Here is a 14389-nt window from a genome sequence, read left to right as displayed (position 1 = left end):
CTTTCATCGATTGTGCACTTAAATTGTGAAAGACAATAAACTTATTAATTAAATTTCCAATGAATTATATAGTCATTGGAGTTTTTGCCTAAAAATCAAAATAATATATACCCCCCCAAAATACCAACCCTCCAAAAAACCCAGTATTTTTTATTTTTGTATTAGGTTGACCATTATTTCTCTGCTTCTTCTCTAATGTACTTAGATCAGTTTTTCTAAGACTTGAAATCTTGACTACCTAGTCCATAACATGAAGACAGATCCTTAAAAATTCTGTTATCTGTAGGTTAAACTGTTTCTATTTCATGCCTTATAATGTGTTGCAGTTTTAGAATGCTCCTGTAGATGTATTTATGACATATCTAGTTCTGCACCTGACAGTCTACATAGCCAAAGAACAAATATGGAACATCTTAACATGCACTGTCAATTCTATTCAATAACAAGAAATTTAATCCTTTTTTGCATTTATTCACATTCACTATTGAATTAAATCAAGGGCCTTTAATACTTGTATGACCTTCAAACTGCTTTTGCTCATTTTGTAAAATGTTTGAGGAGAATTACAATATATAGACACTGCATCTTGGCAGGGGTTGCTTATTTTGGCATTATTTCTCCATTATGGCTCTCTTCTAGTGCACTCAGTTGCCTTTCTTACTAGTCAACCCTGTAAGAATCCAGATTTCTCCCAATCCTTTAGGTAGCCAGATTGAGTGAACTCTCTTCAATCATTTAGATTAACCACCACACCTATCTGCCATTGTAGGACATCACATTTTATCTCCAAATTATTATAGATCATCTGAATCGTAGCTGCAGGGTGTTCTTAACAAAATGTACCAGTATGTTCTTCTTTTAAAAAGACTTAGATACAATGTTAAAAAGAAAAATAAGAGAAAATATCAATGCTAGGCTAAAGAAGGAACTATTTTCCAATTCTACAGAAAAAAGCTCAAGGCTGGAGAAATCACTCAGCAGTTAAGAGCATTGCTGTGAATCAATTATATGAACTATAATCTAGTACTATGTCACACATCTTGTATTTCATGCAAAAATGTGAGCCTGGTTCTGAAGAGGTAGAGATGGGTACTGCTGTAGCTGAATGATTGTCAGTGTAGATGAGAAAACATGATCGCCAGGGTAAAGGAGAAACCTTGCCTCAAAGAAATTGGTGGAGGGTGTTAGAGGAGGGCATGGAGGCACCTTCTGGCCACACTTGCATTTAGACAACTGCCCTACACATGCATGTATGTTCCCCTTCTCTTTCTCTGCCTTCTCCTCTCTTTATCCCCCTCAGAAATGTATTTTGAAAAGAAAAACCCCTAGCTAGCATCTTATTGTTAGCTATTCATTTTAAAACAAATTAAAGAAAAAACAAAAACAAATAAACATTGCCCTCTGTGCTACTTAGTCCAAAACCTCAAGACAAAAGTGAAGAATTGTTGACTCAAGAAGGATATATATATTCAAGTCAAGACCCCTTGTTTGAGAAAGACAGCGCTGTGATAAAGAGGCTTAAAAAGAGATAAATCTCAATTCCCCCATCGTGTGTGTGTGTGTGTGTGTGTGTGTGTGTGTGTGTGTTTGTAGTGCTGAAACCTACCACAGAGGTCTGAACACAATAGGCAAGCATGTTCTATTGAGATCCAGCCACAGAAACATGTAAACAATAATTGTGCCTTCTAAAATATATAGTGATGAGTTCTGACAGCTTCATACACCTATGTAATCTCTACTGGGATTACATTTTAACAAACTTTGTAACACTTTAACAAACTTCCCTCTACAGTAGGTCCTAGGCAACATGTGATCCACTTGGTAATGATAAAACTTAATTTTCTATTTTGAAGAATTTCATATAAGTAGAGTCATGTGACACATACATTTTTGTTGTCTGTTCTACTTGGTCCAGCATCATTCCTACTTGTAGGCACTTTCATTTTTGTCTATTGTTGAGAGTGAAGGTATTTTTTGTGCTTTCAATTTGGATAAATTTGATTAAATTTCCTATAATTATTTTTATGTGTCTTTGTCTGGATGATTTATTCATACAGAAGAATTTATCTTTATAAGTATGATGAAATAGAATATTAAATATGCAAAGTCAACTCTTTAAAAAATCTGTCAAAATGTTTTCCTCAATGACAAGTCACCTTATCTTCTGTCCAGAAGTGTATGAAAGTTCTATTTGTTCCTCATTCTTGGCAAAGTTGATGTTGTTCATCTTTTAAATTGTAGCATGCTGTGCTAATGTTTCTCTTTGAATTTGTAATTTGCATTTTCCCAATGACTAGTGATGTTGAGTGTTCTTGTACACATTTTGCCAGTTATATAAATATAGTTTTCCTTCATTCTTTAGTGGTAGTTTTTAAGAAGCAAAAGTTTTATTTTCATGAATTTCAATTTACCACATTTCTCTTTTTATTTATGGTTTCTGAATCCTAAAATTTCTTTTCCTAATTTACCAATATAATCCCTCTAGAAGTTTATAGGACTTCCTTGATTTTTAGGACTTCAATATATTTTGAATTAATTCTCATAATAGCTTGCTTCAGAATAATTTGTTAATAAGACTTGAAAAAGAATCCTTTTAATTCCCTTAGAAATGATGTTAGTTACTTTTACCATTGCTGTGACCAAAAACTTGACAAGAAGCAATTTAGGAACAGGATTTATTTTAGCTTCCAGGGCTGGAAGGCATGGTGCCTAGGGCTGTAGCCTGAGAGCTGGTGCTCTCATTAATCCATAGAAGAGGTGGTGACCAGCTCCAAGCTGGGACTCATGAGCCCTCCCCAGTGCCCTTATCTAACAGCTGGGCCTTACCTCTTTAACTTTCCCAAACAATGATACTGAGTTGGTGACCAAGTGCTCTAAAACATGAACCCATAGGAATATTTCACATGCAAACCACAACAAACCACCTGATATGTAACATGTTGTATGGGTACATTTCTGGACTCAATATTGTTCCAAAGATAAATATAAACATTATTTTATTTCATGCCACAACTTCTTAATGTGTCTTGAGATCAAGTGATATAAATCATCTTGACTTTGAAAGCATGTGCTATAAACTTCCAAGTTTATTTAATGTCTTGACTCCTTTGAATCTTTAAAATTTCCATTTATATTAGGTAGTCTGCTTTTCAGTGCTTTAAAACTGTTAGTGTTTTATGTTGGAGAATCAACATTTTATCAATATTAAGCCTTAATAATCCTGATCCAATAAATTGGCATGGCATTTCACCACTTCAGGCTTTCTTTAAATCTTTCAATGGCAGTTCACAGTTGTCACTGCCTAGGTTTTAAATGTTTTAAAATTATCTATAACTGTTTCACATTTTTAATTGTATTTTCAGTAGTATTGAAAATTTAAAGTTTATAGAATTACAACTGTTTGTTTTTGTGCACTTTTGAGACCTTGGTAGATTCGCTGAGGACTAATACAAGCCTTATAACTTTCTATATTACTTGCATAACTCTGTTTTAAGACTTATTTAACTTTAGTCAGGCATGCTGCTGCCCACCTGTAATCCCAGTACTCACTCAACAAGCAAAGGCAGGCAGATCTCAGGACAGTTAGGACTATATATACAGAGAGCCAACCTTATAACACCCTTGGCCCCAAAGACTAGTATTTTTTCTTCTGTTTTGTACTTTAGTTTTATCTCTGTTTTTGCTTATTTATAATAAATAGACATCCCAGTAGAACACTGAATGGATGAAATGAGAACAAGCTTTCCTTACCTTCCTCATATCCTGAGAAAACAACCTTTCACTGGTAATTTAGGTGTTAGTTGTGGCTTTCCAATGCTGTCTTCTGCCATTGAAGAATTTGATGTCCTTCTTAGATTGTCAAGAAAATTATTGAAATAAATATTTGAATACTTGATGTAGACATATCCATATGTTAGATTGATTGTATTTCTTCTTTTTATTCTGATAAGAAAATTTAATCATTAAAGTCCCTTGGAGTCATGAAATAAATGCCACTTGATCAAGATAAGGTTTTTTTTTTTCATATTTTGTTCCTTAAATTTGATATTCTTTGAGGGTATTTGTATATGTGGCCATAAAAGATCATGAGTCGTTCATTGGTTTCTCCCTTTGTGGTGTTCTTCTCTGACTTTGTTTTTATGTCATCATTAAATTTAGTAGTTTTAGAAGAGCTTTATTTTCTCATCTGTTTTAAACTTCCTTTTCAAAATTTGTAGCCTATACATAACACTACTGTGGTCTGAAAGATGGAAAATTTTCAATTCTGTATCAGCTTTTAATAGATATACATGAGTAGGTTCTTACCACAATTTTGTTTGGTTTCAATTTTGATAATTGTGCTTTTCATATAATATGTTAAATAGGATAAAATTTGTTTAACTTATGGTTGGTGTTTATAGGGTCTGCAATGTCATTTTAAAATTTCATATATATATCAGTTGATCTTAGTACTTTTAGTGATGAATCTAGATAGGGATTAATCTATTTAATGATTTTTTAAAAAATTAGTTTTGATTTCAGCAGCATTTCTTGATTTTTAACATTTGTTTCCCTTATGCTTATTTGTTTAATTTGCTCCTTTGCATGCTTGTAAAGATTAAAGCCTAGATCCAGGAAGATTATTTAGCAGATAAAGATGCTTCCTGCTATGCCTAACAACCTGTACCCAATCCCCAGACTCACATGGTGGAAGGATTAACTCCTATAAGATGTCCTCTGATATTTACATGTGCATGTACACAGTAGGTGTGCTCATGTATGGAAACACATTCACATGTGCATGTACACACATACAAACACATACATATGCATGCACAGACAATGCAATAAATAAATAAATAAATAAATTTAGTAACATTAAAGACTAAAAATTAAAGTTTAACAAATTGTTCCTAGCTAATTTACATTTTTAGTATTTTTAATTAATTTTATGTTTAAATATTATTTATTTTAAGGTTGTGTGTATTAAACATCTTCCTTAACATTTGTTAAACATATTTTATAATGAATGTCCTCTGTGACTTCATTGATCATGAGTCATTTAGGAGAGTGCTGTTAATTTTAAAAATATTTGATGGTATCCCAGGAAACTGCAAAAAAAAGGAAAGAATTCTGAGTTAATTATGTCAGTTTGAGAACCTACTATGGGAGTTAATTCTTTTTGTAATTATTGAGACTTCTTGGTGGTCCACCAGCTGGCTTAACTAGGATTTTTAAATGCCATATGCTCTTTAAATACATTGTACAGAGATGTTTCATGAGTGTCAACTAGGTCAAATTGCCTTTGGCCTAGTTGACAGTTGACAAAGTAATTCAATTAATTTTCACATGATTTTAAAATACCTATTTCTGGGATGGTTAGACATTTCAGTGAGTAAAGGTGCTTGCAGCCAAAACTGACAACCTGAGTTAGATCCTTGGATCCCACATGGTAAAAGGAGAAAAGTGACTCCTGCAAATTGTCCTTTTACATCCTCACATATACTATGTGCCATGGTACCCACATGCCCCCACAACAATAATAAATGTAAAAAAAAAAAAGGTTTAAAAATGTTATTCACTAATATATAAATGTTAGAGATTTTGTTAAAATATTGTGAATATATTTCTATTCTTTAGTGGTTTGAATCAGAGTGTCCCCAATATGTTCATATTTGAACACTTGGTTTCTAGTTGTTGTCACTGGCTTTGGAGGTATGCCAAGGACTAACCTTGGCCTGGAGAGGGGCTCCTGAGGAAGGAGTGGTTGGGAGTGACTGAAGAAGAGACTCCAAGTTAATGGTGCAAACTGACAGCTCTGTGTTCTGCTTGAGACAGCTCTCTAGAAGGATATCTAAATAACTCAGCTCTTACAAATTGAATACCAGTCTTTTATTTACATATCGATTCAATTATTACCTGAAGTTCCTTTTTGATTATCCCACAAATCAGCATTTAATGATCTTATCTCTTTGATTCTTAGAAAAAGACAGCAAATACATTTTTTTGAACATAGCAAATGAATGTAGAGATCTGCCTGCCTTTGTAAGCACAGACAATAAGATACCTGGGTGGCGTTTGGCTCAGAGATCACCACTCCCACCATTCTTAGAACTAAATACTCTTTGTTCCACTGACCCTGAACTCAGAAATCTGCCCGAATTTGTAAGCACAAACAATAAACATAGCTGGGTGGGATCTTGCCTGAGATCACCATTTCCTAAATCTCCATCTCTTTCCTTAACAACTTTCTGACAAGCTTGCTTATTAGTGAAGTTGTCTCTGTTCTTTTAAGTCCATGAAACCCCTCATACAGTTTATATAGCGTTCTTATATTTTATATAGTTGAGAAATTATATGTTCTTGAACTCATGTTTTCATAGTTCTTTTCTACAGCCTTAAGGGTAATTTTGAAGGTCAAAGCATTTATCAATTTGCTGAGGACAAATTCTTGCCTCCCAGACTGGTGTTATTTCTAATTATCCTGGAGTTATTAACATTAACAGAGAGAGCATCTTCCGAAGGAGGAACATGAAAATATGTACATTATTATACAAACAAGCCTTATACATAGCAACTCTCAACACTTGTGGAGGCCCACACCCTGCTGGCTCTGATCCAGGGGCAGGAACTACGTCATGCTGTCTCTTCTACAGCCATAGAGGACTTAACAGAGGTACAGAGTGCCTGAAGGTGATTTTGAGATTAAACATTTTGTGCCACTTTTAGTTTGCTTTTTCTGCTTTATACTTGTGTTTGAAGTTGTGAGCTCTTTTACTAATGCCATTCTGGCTTGCTGTCATGATTTTCTACCATGATAGGATTTTACCCCTTCCAAACAATAAGCCAAATAAATTCTTCTTTTATAAGTTGCCTTAATACTGTAAAGGCATTCCTGCATACAAGAAAGGGAACTTCACACAAAGGTAAGAATGAAAACCTGATCAGAGTTTGGGGAGGCTGATGTCAGGAGGTTAATTATCAGTACATTTAAAACACAGCATCATTTTGAAATTTTTTTCTAGGCAACAATCAATATAATCAGTCCAATTTCAGGTACACAATTAAGCTTAAGATATGACTACTTAGAAACTCTTTTACATGTGACCATGTGGGTGGGTTCCATAGCTAAAAGGCCTAGAATTTAGTGTTGTATCTGATTCTATATTATAGCATAGGGGTCAGTGTGAGGCTCCCATGATTGGAGGACCTCACCCAAGCCTCGGGAATTCTCGGCCACCCATTAACTGCAAGACTCCAAACTTGATGTAATCAGCAAGAGGCATATCTTAATCAGTATACTGAGGTCAAGACCCATGACCCATGACCCATGCAGGGGCAGTGGGGTCCAACCCCGGGGCTTTGGAGACAGAGAGAATTTAAAGCCCAAAACCTCAACTTGGGGGCGGGGGGACCACAACCCAGGGGGAGTAAGGGAGGGCTATTGGAGAGCACCTGTGGAAAGTCCCAGCCCATTATTCAGTTTGTGACAGGGTATAAGGAACAGGCTATTCTCTAAGAACCTATATGTAATCAGTCAAGTTCCTGGTATCCAGGGTGCACAGGCACGCTAACTTGAACTCTCAGCTCAAACCCTATTCAATCTATCTTATGGTTAGTTTTGTTCCTGGTATCCAGGGTGCACGGGCACGCTGAGAACTCCCAACTCAAACTCTCCTGGTATCCATAGCACTCGGTCACGCTGACCTGAACTCCTAGCTCTGAACTCCTATCTTATCTAATTTGTCTTGTGGATAGCTAATTTCCTGGAGCCCAGAGCGCAGAACAAGCTGATCTGCACTTTTAACTCCATCTATGAAAAGTTTAAAAGATTCTTAACTCTTTCATCAGCAGCCCATAAACTACATGTGACATTTCCTCTAAGGATGAGTGATGGTCTAGGAAAGAAAGAGTTTGGAATAACCATTTTGGACAATTTGGATGAGGTCAGCTTCTATAGGAGAAGGTGGGTGAGATAGTAAAAAGATCACCAAGTTGTTAACAAAATCCACTCTCAGTTTTCTAGACAGAATGCAGGTGTTTGCTTTTTATCTCCTTCATTGAGTAGATACCTTTCTCTGTTTGATTAACATTGCTTTTAGTTCTTCTCTATGGATATATGGACTGCTGTGCTATTTTAATTGATCTTATCACAGCAACAGAAAACTAACACATCTTAATATATTGTTTAATTTTTCATTTTTCCTGAAAAATCCTTGTTGATCCCCTTTGTTGATGTTAATATAACCACTTTTGGCTTTCTTACGGTTAGTTATCAATATATATCTTTATTTTTTTAATATTCCAAATTATAAACATATCTATGTCTTATTTTTGATCATATCTATTAATTTCTTATTTTTGATCATATCTATTAATTTCTCCATTTAAGTTCTTTTATACTTAATATACTGTTTGAAATAGGTAATGTAAGGCACAATGTTTGTTTTCTATGTCATTACTATAGTGTTGTTCTCATTTTTTCTCTTCTCTCCTGATCATTTCTTCTATTTAAAAAGTTACCATATGTCTGTCATGCTCATTCAGTATTCTTGAACCCCAAAAGACCACCAAGGAGCCAATTCCAATGTAATTTCACTAAGGTACTTTATTTACAAGCTCAATTCTGGGCCACATCATCATCACTGATGCAGGAGGAAGCCCTGAGCTCAGTTTCAGGCTAGGATTTATTAAAGGTAAGCAAGCAAGCAAGCAAGCAAGCAAGCAAGCAAGCAAGCAAGCAAACAAACAAGCAAACAAGCAAGGGGTTTCTAGCTGTGCATACATCTGATTGGGGGGCTATTATGGAATTTTGTTGCCCTTTAACATAATTGGTTGGTTTAACCATAAACTTAACTTTTGTTTTCCTTTTGACTGGTAATTGTTAGGAAGTAAAGTGCCAGGGATAGGCTAGTTACCTGGAAACTAATGCCAGGTGCCAGCTTGGTGAGGAATAACATGGTGTTGGCTTGTTAGTTAACTTGAGTTTAACCTTAGGTCAGGTTCTTTAAGATGAAGTCTGAACCCAGAATCTTGTCTCTTAATATCCAGTGGGTAATTTATAAGTTTCTTGTTTCTTTTTTAACTGATTGTGTAGAATTTGCAATAAACTCATTTAGTTCAAAACAGTGGGTTACTAATTCCCATATATTTGTGAGAATTTATATAGTTTATTTCCAATTTCACTTTGCATCATGCACCATATTGCTGACATATGTTTGATTTCTACATGTATCATAAGTTCATAATATGTTGATTTTTTAAAATTATTTACTTGTTTGTTTTGTTGTTTGGACAGGACTTTTCTGTGTAACCCAGGCTAGTCTAGAATTCATGATTCTCTTGCCTCAGCCTCCTAAGACTTGGTATTGCAGGCATGCACTATTATGTCCAGATTTTGTTGGCTATAGGGGCAGAGACACAGTACTGTTTGTTCTTGGAATACAAATAGCTTGTGGAATTCACACATCTTTATCATCAGCCCAGGAAAAATAAGATTCTTGGGTTCAATGCAGAAAAGAATTTCTCAATGAGCTAGAATATATCAGTGATGAGATATATTAAAGGACATTTTTAATATAGGTTTTAAGCATGGGAGTTATAAAAAGGAAAAATGTGATGGTTGTTCCTGGTTGTTAACTTGACTACATCTGGAGTGAATTACAATGTAGAAATGGAGGGCACACCTGTGATCAAGATCTTGAGGATGGAATACACAGGCTTCTGACCTAGATCTTGACATGGAGGTCTTGAGGCATATTGACCATGAAAAATTTAGGCCCAGGCAAGGTAGTATGCATCTTTAATCCCATGAGACTGAAGCAAGCAGATTTCTGAGTTCAAGGTCAGCCTGGGACAAAGCAAGTTCTAGATTCAGTCCTGGTGGTACATACTTTTAATCTGAGCCACACCTTCTGCTGGAGGCTTACACATTTGCCTGCTTGCATTTACATTCCAGTGCACCTGTTAGAACCTACTTCACCAAGATTCAATCTTATACAGAATACTAGGTAAAACAACTACCCTTGTGAAACTGAGCAACTACTAGATTTTTGGACTTCCCATTTACTGCTGCCCATTTTTGGGTTAGTTGGATTATAGACTGTAAGTCATTATAATAAATTCCTTTAATATATAGAGACATTTCATAAGTTCTGTGACTCTCGACTAATACAGAAGTTATTAGGAATAAATCAAGAAATATTTGACAGTGTAAATGTAGGCTTTTCTTATAGTTGAAACACTTCACTGTCATTAGTCACACACAGATGATTTTGGTAGGTTTTAGTGTGATTATCTTTGACCGATTACTAAGGAGCCTAAACGAGATTACAGGAAACTTCATGCAGAGCATGTGATAAGACTACGGTTGATAATTAAATCACAGGGATGTGGGAATGTACAATATATTTACTATAAGCAAAATTAATTTTGTTGGAGATTTCAGAAAAAATATGTCTAAGAAAAGTAATGAGGCCACACACAAGGTCAACTATATTCTGACCTTAAGTCTGGCTCATTGGTATTTCAGTATAAATTAGATATGGAAAGTAATATTTCCAAGAGTACCATTTTCACAGCAAGTGTCAACTGTGTGGATTCTTGCTTCTTAGCTGGCAAGAGGCTTTGGCTAGATTTCAGGTGGAGGATCTCCCTTCTCAAGATACCCTGCCTTTTAATTCCGACTCACTTATCATTCACATTTTAGTTAAATTTTAAGATTTAAATACTGATTAACTTATACATGTGACCAGCCGGCAATTCGGGAGCACTCCATGCTACAGACATATCAGTTTTCATGGGGAAACACTATTCATTTGGAGATATTTTTTTACCTCTTGATGGTGCACATTGGCTGATAACATAATCCCTGTTTTGTTTGCAATTACTTCCCCTCCATTTTGAGCATAACACTCTACATGATTTTGTTTTATCACTGTAAAGTTCTGCTTTTTCCTAGCTTCTAGTATTATTTTTATGAAGTCTTTAATTCTTTTATTGTTCATTTGTGTATAATATTCCACTCAAAATCATTTAAATGTTTTACTTCAATTTTTAAAGATTAGCTTATGATATAACATTTCCATAGGGGTTGTAATACACATTACAGGGACTAATTCTTTCCTGTTCTTGCCTCAGCTCTCTGTTCCACCTTTCCCAGATGAACTTTTCAGTTACAGTATTTCTCCTTCAACTTTATTTTTTCATTTTGTTTTTTAAATGGGATATTTTATTTATTTATGTTTCAGATGTCATCTCCTTTCCCCATCCCCCTCCCGCCTTTTTGCTTTTATACCATTTTAATTACATGCATGTATTAAGGTCAGTTCTCCGTTGAGGGACTAGAAATACAATAGATGCAAATAGTTAAGGAACAAGCAAGAAAATAAACACAGATAGTCAAAGAACAAGCAAGGCAATAAACAAAATTCAGTGAACACTCCAGAGATCACTGTTTCTAAGGGCTTATCAGGATGATCAAAATATCTGAGCCAACTTCCCTGTCCTAGCCCAAAGTCATTTTCATGTCTGAAGCCTACTTCCTTGTTCTAACCTAAAATTAAGATTTCTGTCTGAAATTACTTCTTTGTTCTAGCCTAAGATTTAGATTCCTGCCTGAAATTACTTCTTTGTTCTAGCCTAATGTCAGATTTCTGCCTGAAGCCTACTTCCTTGTCCTTGACCAATGTCATATTTCTGCCAACCAGCCCATTTCCTGGTCCTTGTTCCATGTCAGATTCTTGCCAAGCAGCCCCAAAGGGTCTTTACCTCTCCCCTTTTTTATTCTTTAATCTTTCTCATCCCCTCTTTTAAAGTCACTTTGGTTTTTCAAGTATCAGACACTATGTTTTCTTTCTTATTATTATCCACATTTACTCCCAGCTAGATACATATAGTTAACAGTTAGAGGTAAGGGTAGATATATGGGAAAGAACACATGGTGTACTTGATAAGGTACAGGTATAGATCACAGGAATGTGGGGATGCTGAATATATTTACTATGAACAAAATTAATAATTTTGCTGGAGATTTCAGACAAATGTCTGAGAACTGTAATGAGGCCACACCCAAGGTCAACTATATTCTGACCTTATGTCTGGCTCATTGCTACTGGGTGTCTATCCTTCTGAGCCTGAATTTTCTTGCTTAATACATCCATGTCTGTCCACTTTCTTCTGTGTTATTTTTACTTTTGGCTGAATAAGATCCCATTATGTATACACACTACACCTTCTAGCCAGTATAGATTTTAGCATGTGTTATCATTGGTTTCTTGACTGGGATGCAAAGGAATCCCCAAGTAATTTTAAGTTGTACTTCTCGGATGGTTAGAGATCTTGAACTCATTTTACAAATAATTACTGGCTATTTGTATTTCTTAATTTAAGAACTGTCTATTAAATTCATTGGCTCATTTATTGATTAAATATCTCCAATTTCTCTATAATTACTCTTAGGGTTTTTCTCTTTTTGGATGATGGCATGTTTGGTGTGATTTGATTCATAATGTATTATCCCTGGGTTTTGAGTCATTTGAATTTCTTGGTAATGTGAGTTTATAACAAATTTGGGAAATTTTGTCATTTAAATTTCAAAATAGGCTTTAAATGGCCCATGGATCATGGTGGCCTTGGTCAGCATTTTTTTCCATCTTTAGTCATTTCCTGTTTGTGCTTCCGTTTGGACATTGTCTATCACCAGATAACCAGAACTGCTGATATTTCTTACTACTGCCTCATCCATCTCCTACTAAAGTGATGCAGTCAACTTTCCCATCCCTCTTTCTGGTTAAGCCTTAACTTTTTTTATATTCTTCAATCTTTTTTAACAGTCCAGATTTTATCCCCATCCTAGTCCACTTTCTGATTTTTCCTTATCCCCTTTTCCCAGTGTCCGAAAGGATGTCCCTACCCCACCACCCCACCAGACCTCCACACACTTGGGGCCCCAAGTTTCTCAAGGGTTAGGTGCATCTTGTCTGACTGAGTCTAGACCAGGCAGTCCTCTGCTGTATATGTATTGGGGGCCTCATATCAGCTGGTGTATGCTGCCTGGTTGGTGGCTCAGTGTCTGAGAGATCCTGGGGACCAGATTAGTTGAGACTGTTTGCCTTCCTCTAGGGTTGCTCTCCTCCTCAGCTTCTTCCAGCTTTCCCTTAATTTAACCACAGGAGTCACCAGCTTCTGCCCATTGGTTGGGTGCAAATATCTGCATTTGACTCTTTCAGCTGCTTGATGGGCCTTTTGGAGGCAGTCCTGATAGGCCCCTGTTTGTAATAACACCATAGAGCATCCGTAATAGTGTCAAGCCTTTGGGCCTCCCCCTGAGCTGGGTTGCAATTTGGGCCTGTCACTGGACCTCCTTTCCCTCAGGCTCTTTTTTATGTTTGTTCCTGCAGTTCTTTCAGACAGTAACAACTATGTGTCAGCGTTTTTTATTGTGGGATGGCAACCTCAACCCTCCACATGATGACCTGTTTTTCTACTGGAGGTAGAATCTACAAGTTCCCTCTCTCCACTGTAGGGTATTTTATCTAAGGTCCCTCTCTTTGAGTCTTGAGAGTCTCTCACCTCCCAGCTCTCTGGTACCTTCTAGAGGTCCCCCCTCCCACCTCCTGAGGTTACCCCATGCCAATACCTGATCATGTTCCCCTCTTCCTCTCCCTGTTCTCTTTCTGACCCAGGTTCCTCCCCCTACCCTGATTGCTTTCTTTTCCCTCCCAAGTGGGATTGAGGCATCCTTCCTTGGTCCCTGTGGCTTGTTAGCTCTCTTGAGTTCTGTGGATTGTATCCTGGGAATTCTGTACTTTTTTGGAGCCTTAACTTTAAAGTGTAAATGTTACAAACTCTGCAGTCTGCGCTGGTTAGTCATAGCTCTCCACTCTGGATGCTGAGTAATTGAATGCTTTCCAATCCAGTCTATGCTCTGGGAATTTGTTCATTTACAGTCTTCCATTGCTCTTTGCTTGCTGCATGTACTTTATGCTACATATGATGGCTTAGTATTCAAAAACATGCTTTTGGGGGAAAAAACTTGAATGGTCCAGAGTAATTTTTTTTTCTTTCAACCTTACAATTAATTCCCTTTATTTTGCTGGCAGATTGTGATTACCTCAGCAAACTTAACCTTGAACTATGTTTTGTGGGCCCAGGGGATTTTTGTTTTTTCTGTGCTGGGTTCCTTCATGTGGACTGCAGTTCACAGTGATACTCTAGGTTAAAAGGCTAGGTAGGGATGCTGAGTAGCTAGCCTCATTTGATGCTATGTCAGGGATAAATTTCACATATTTTCATATTTTTTCTAGATCTCCATTTGTTACAAAGAAGAACAATACTTGTGTTGGATAGTTTTATGACAACTTCATAACCTATAGTCATCTGAGATGAAGGAACCTTCATAAGATCCGGT

The sequence above is a fragment of the Arvicanthis niloticus genome, chromosome 11, assembly GCF_011762505.2.
Source record: "Arvicanthis niloticus isolate mArvNil1 chromosome 11, mArvNil1.pat.X, whole genome shotgun sequence".
Taxonomy (NCBI): Eukaryota; Metazoa; Chordata; class Mammalia; order Rodentia; family Muridae; genus Arvicanthis; species Arvicanthis niloticus.
The sequence above is the reverse complement of the archived record's forward strand: the minus strand, read 5'-3'. Positions refer to the sequence as shown.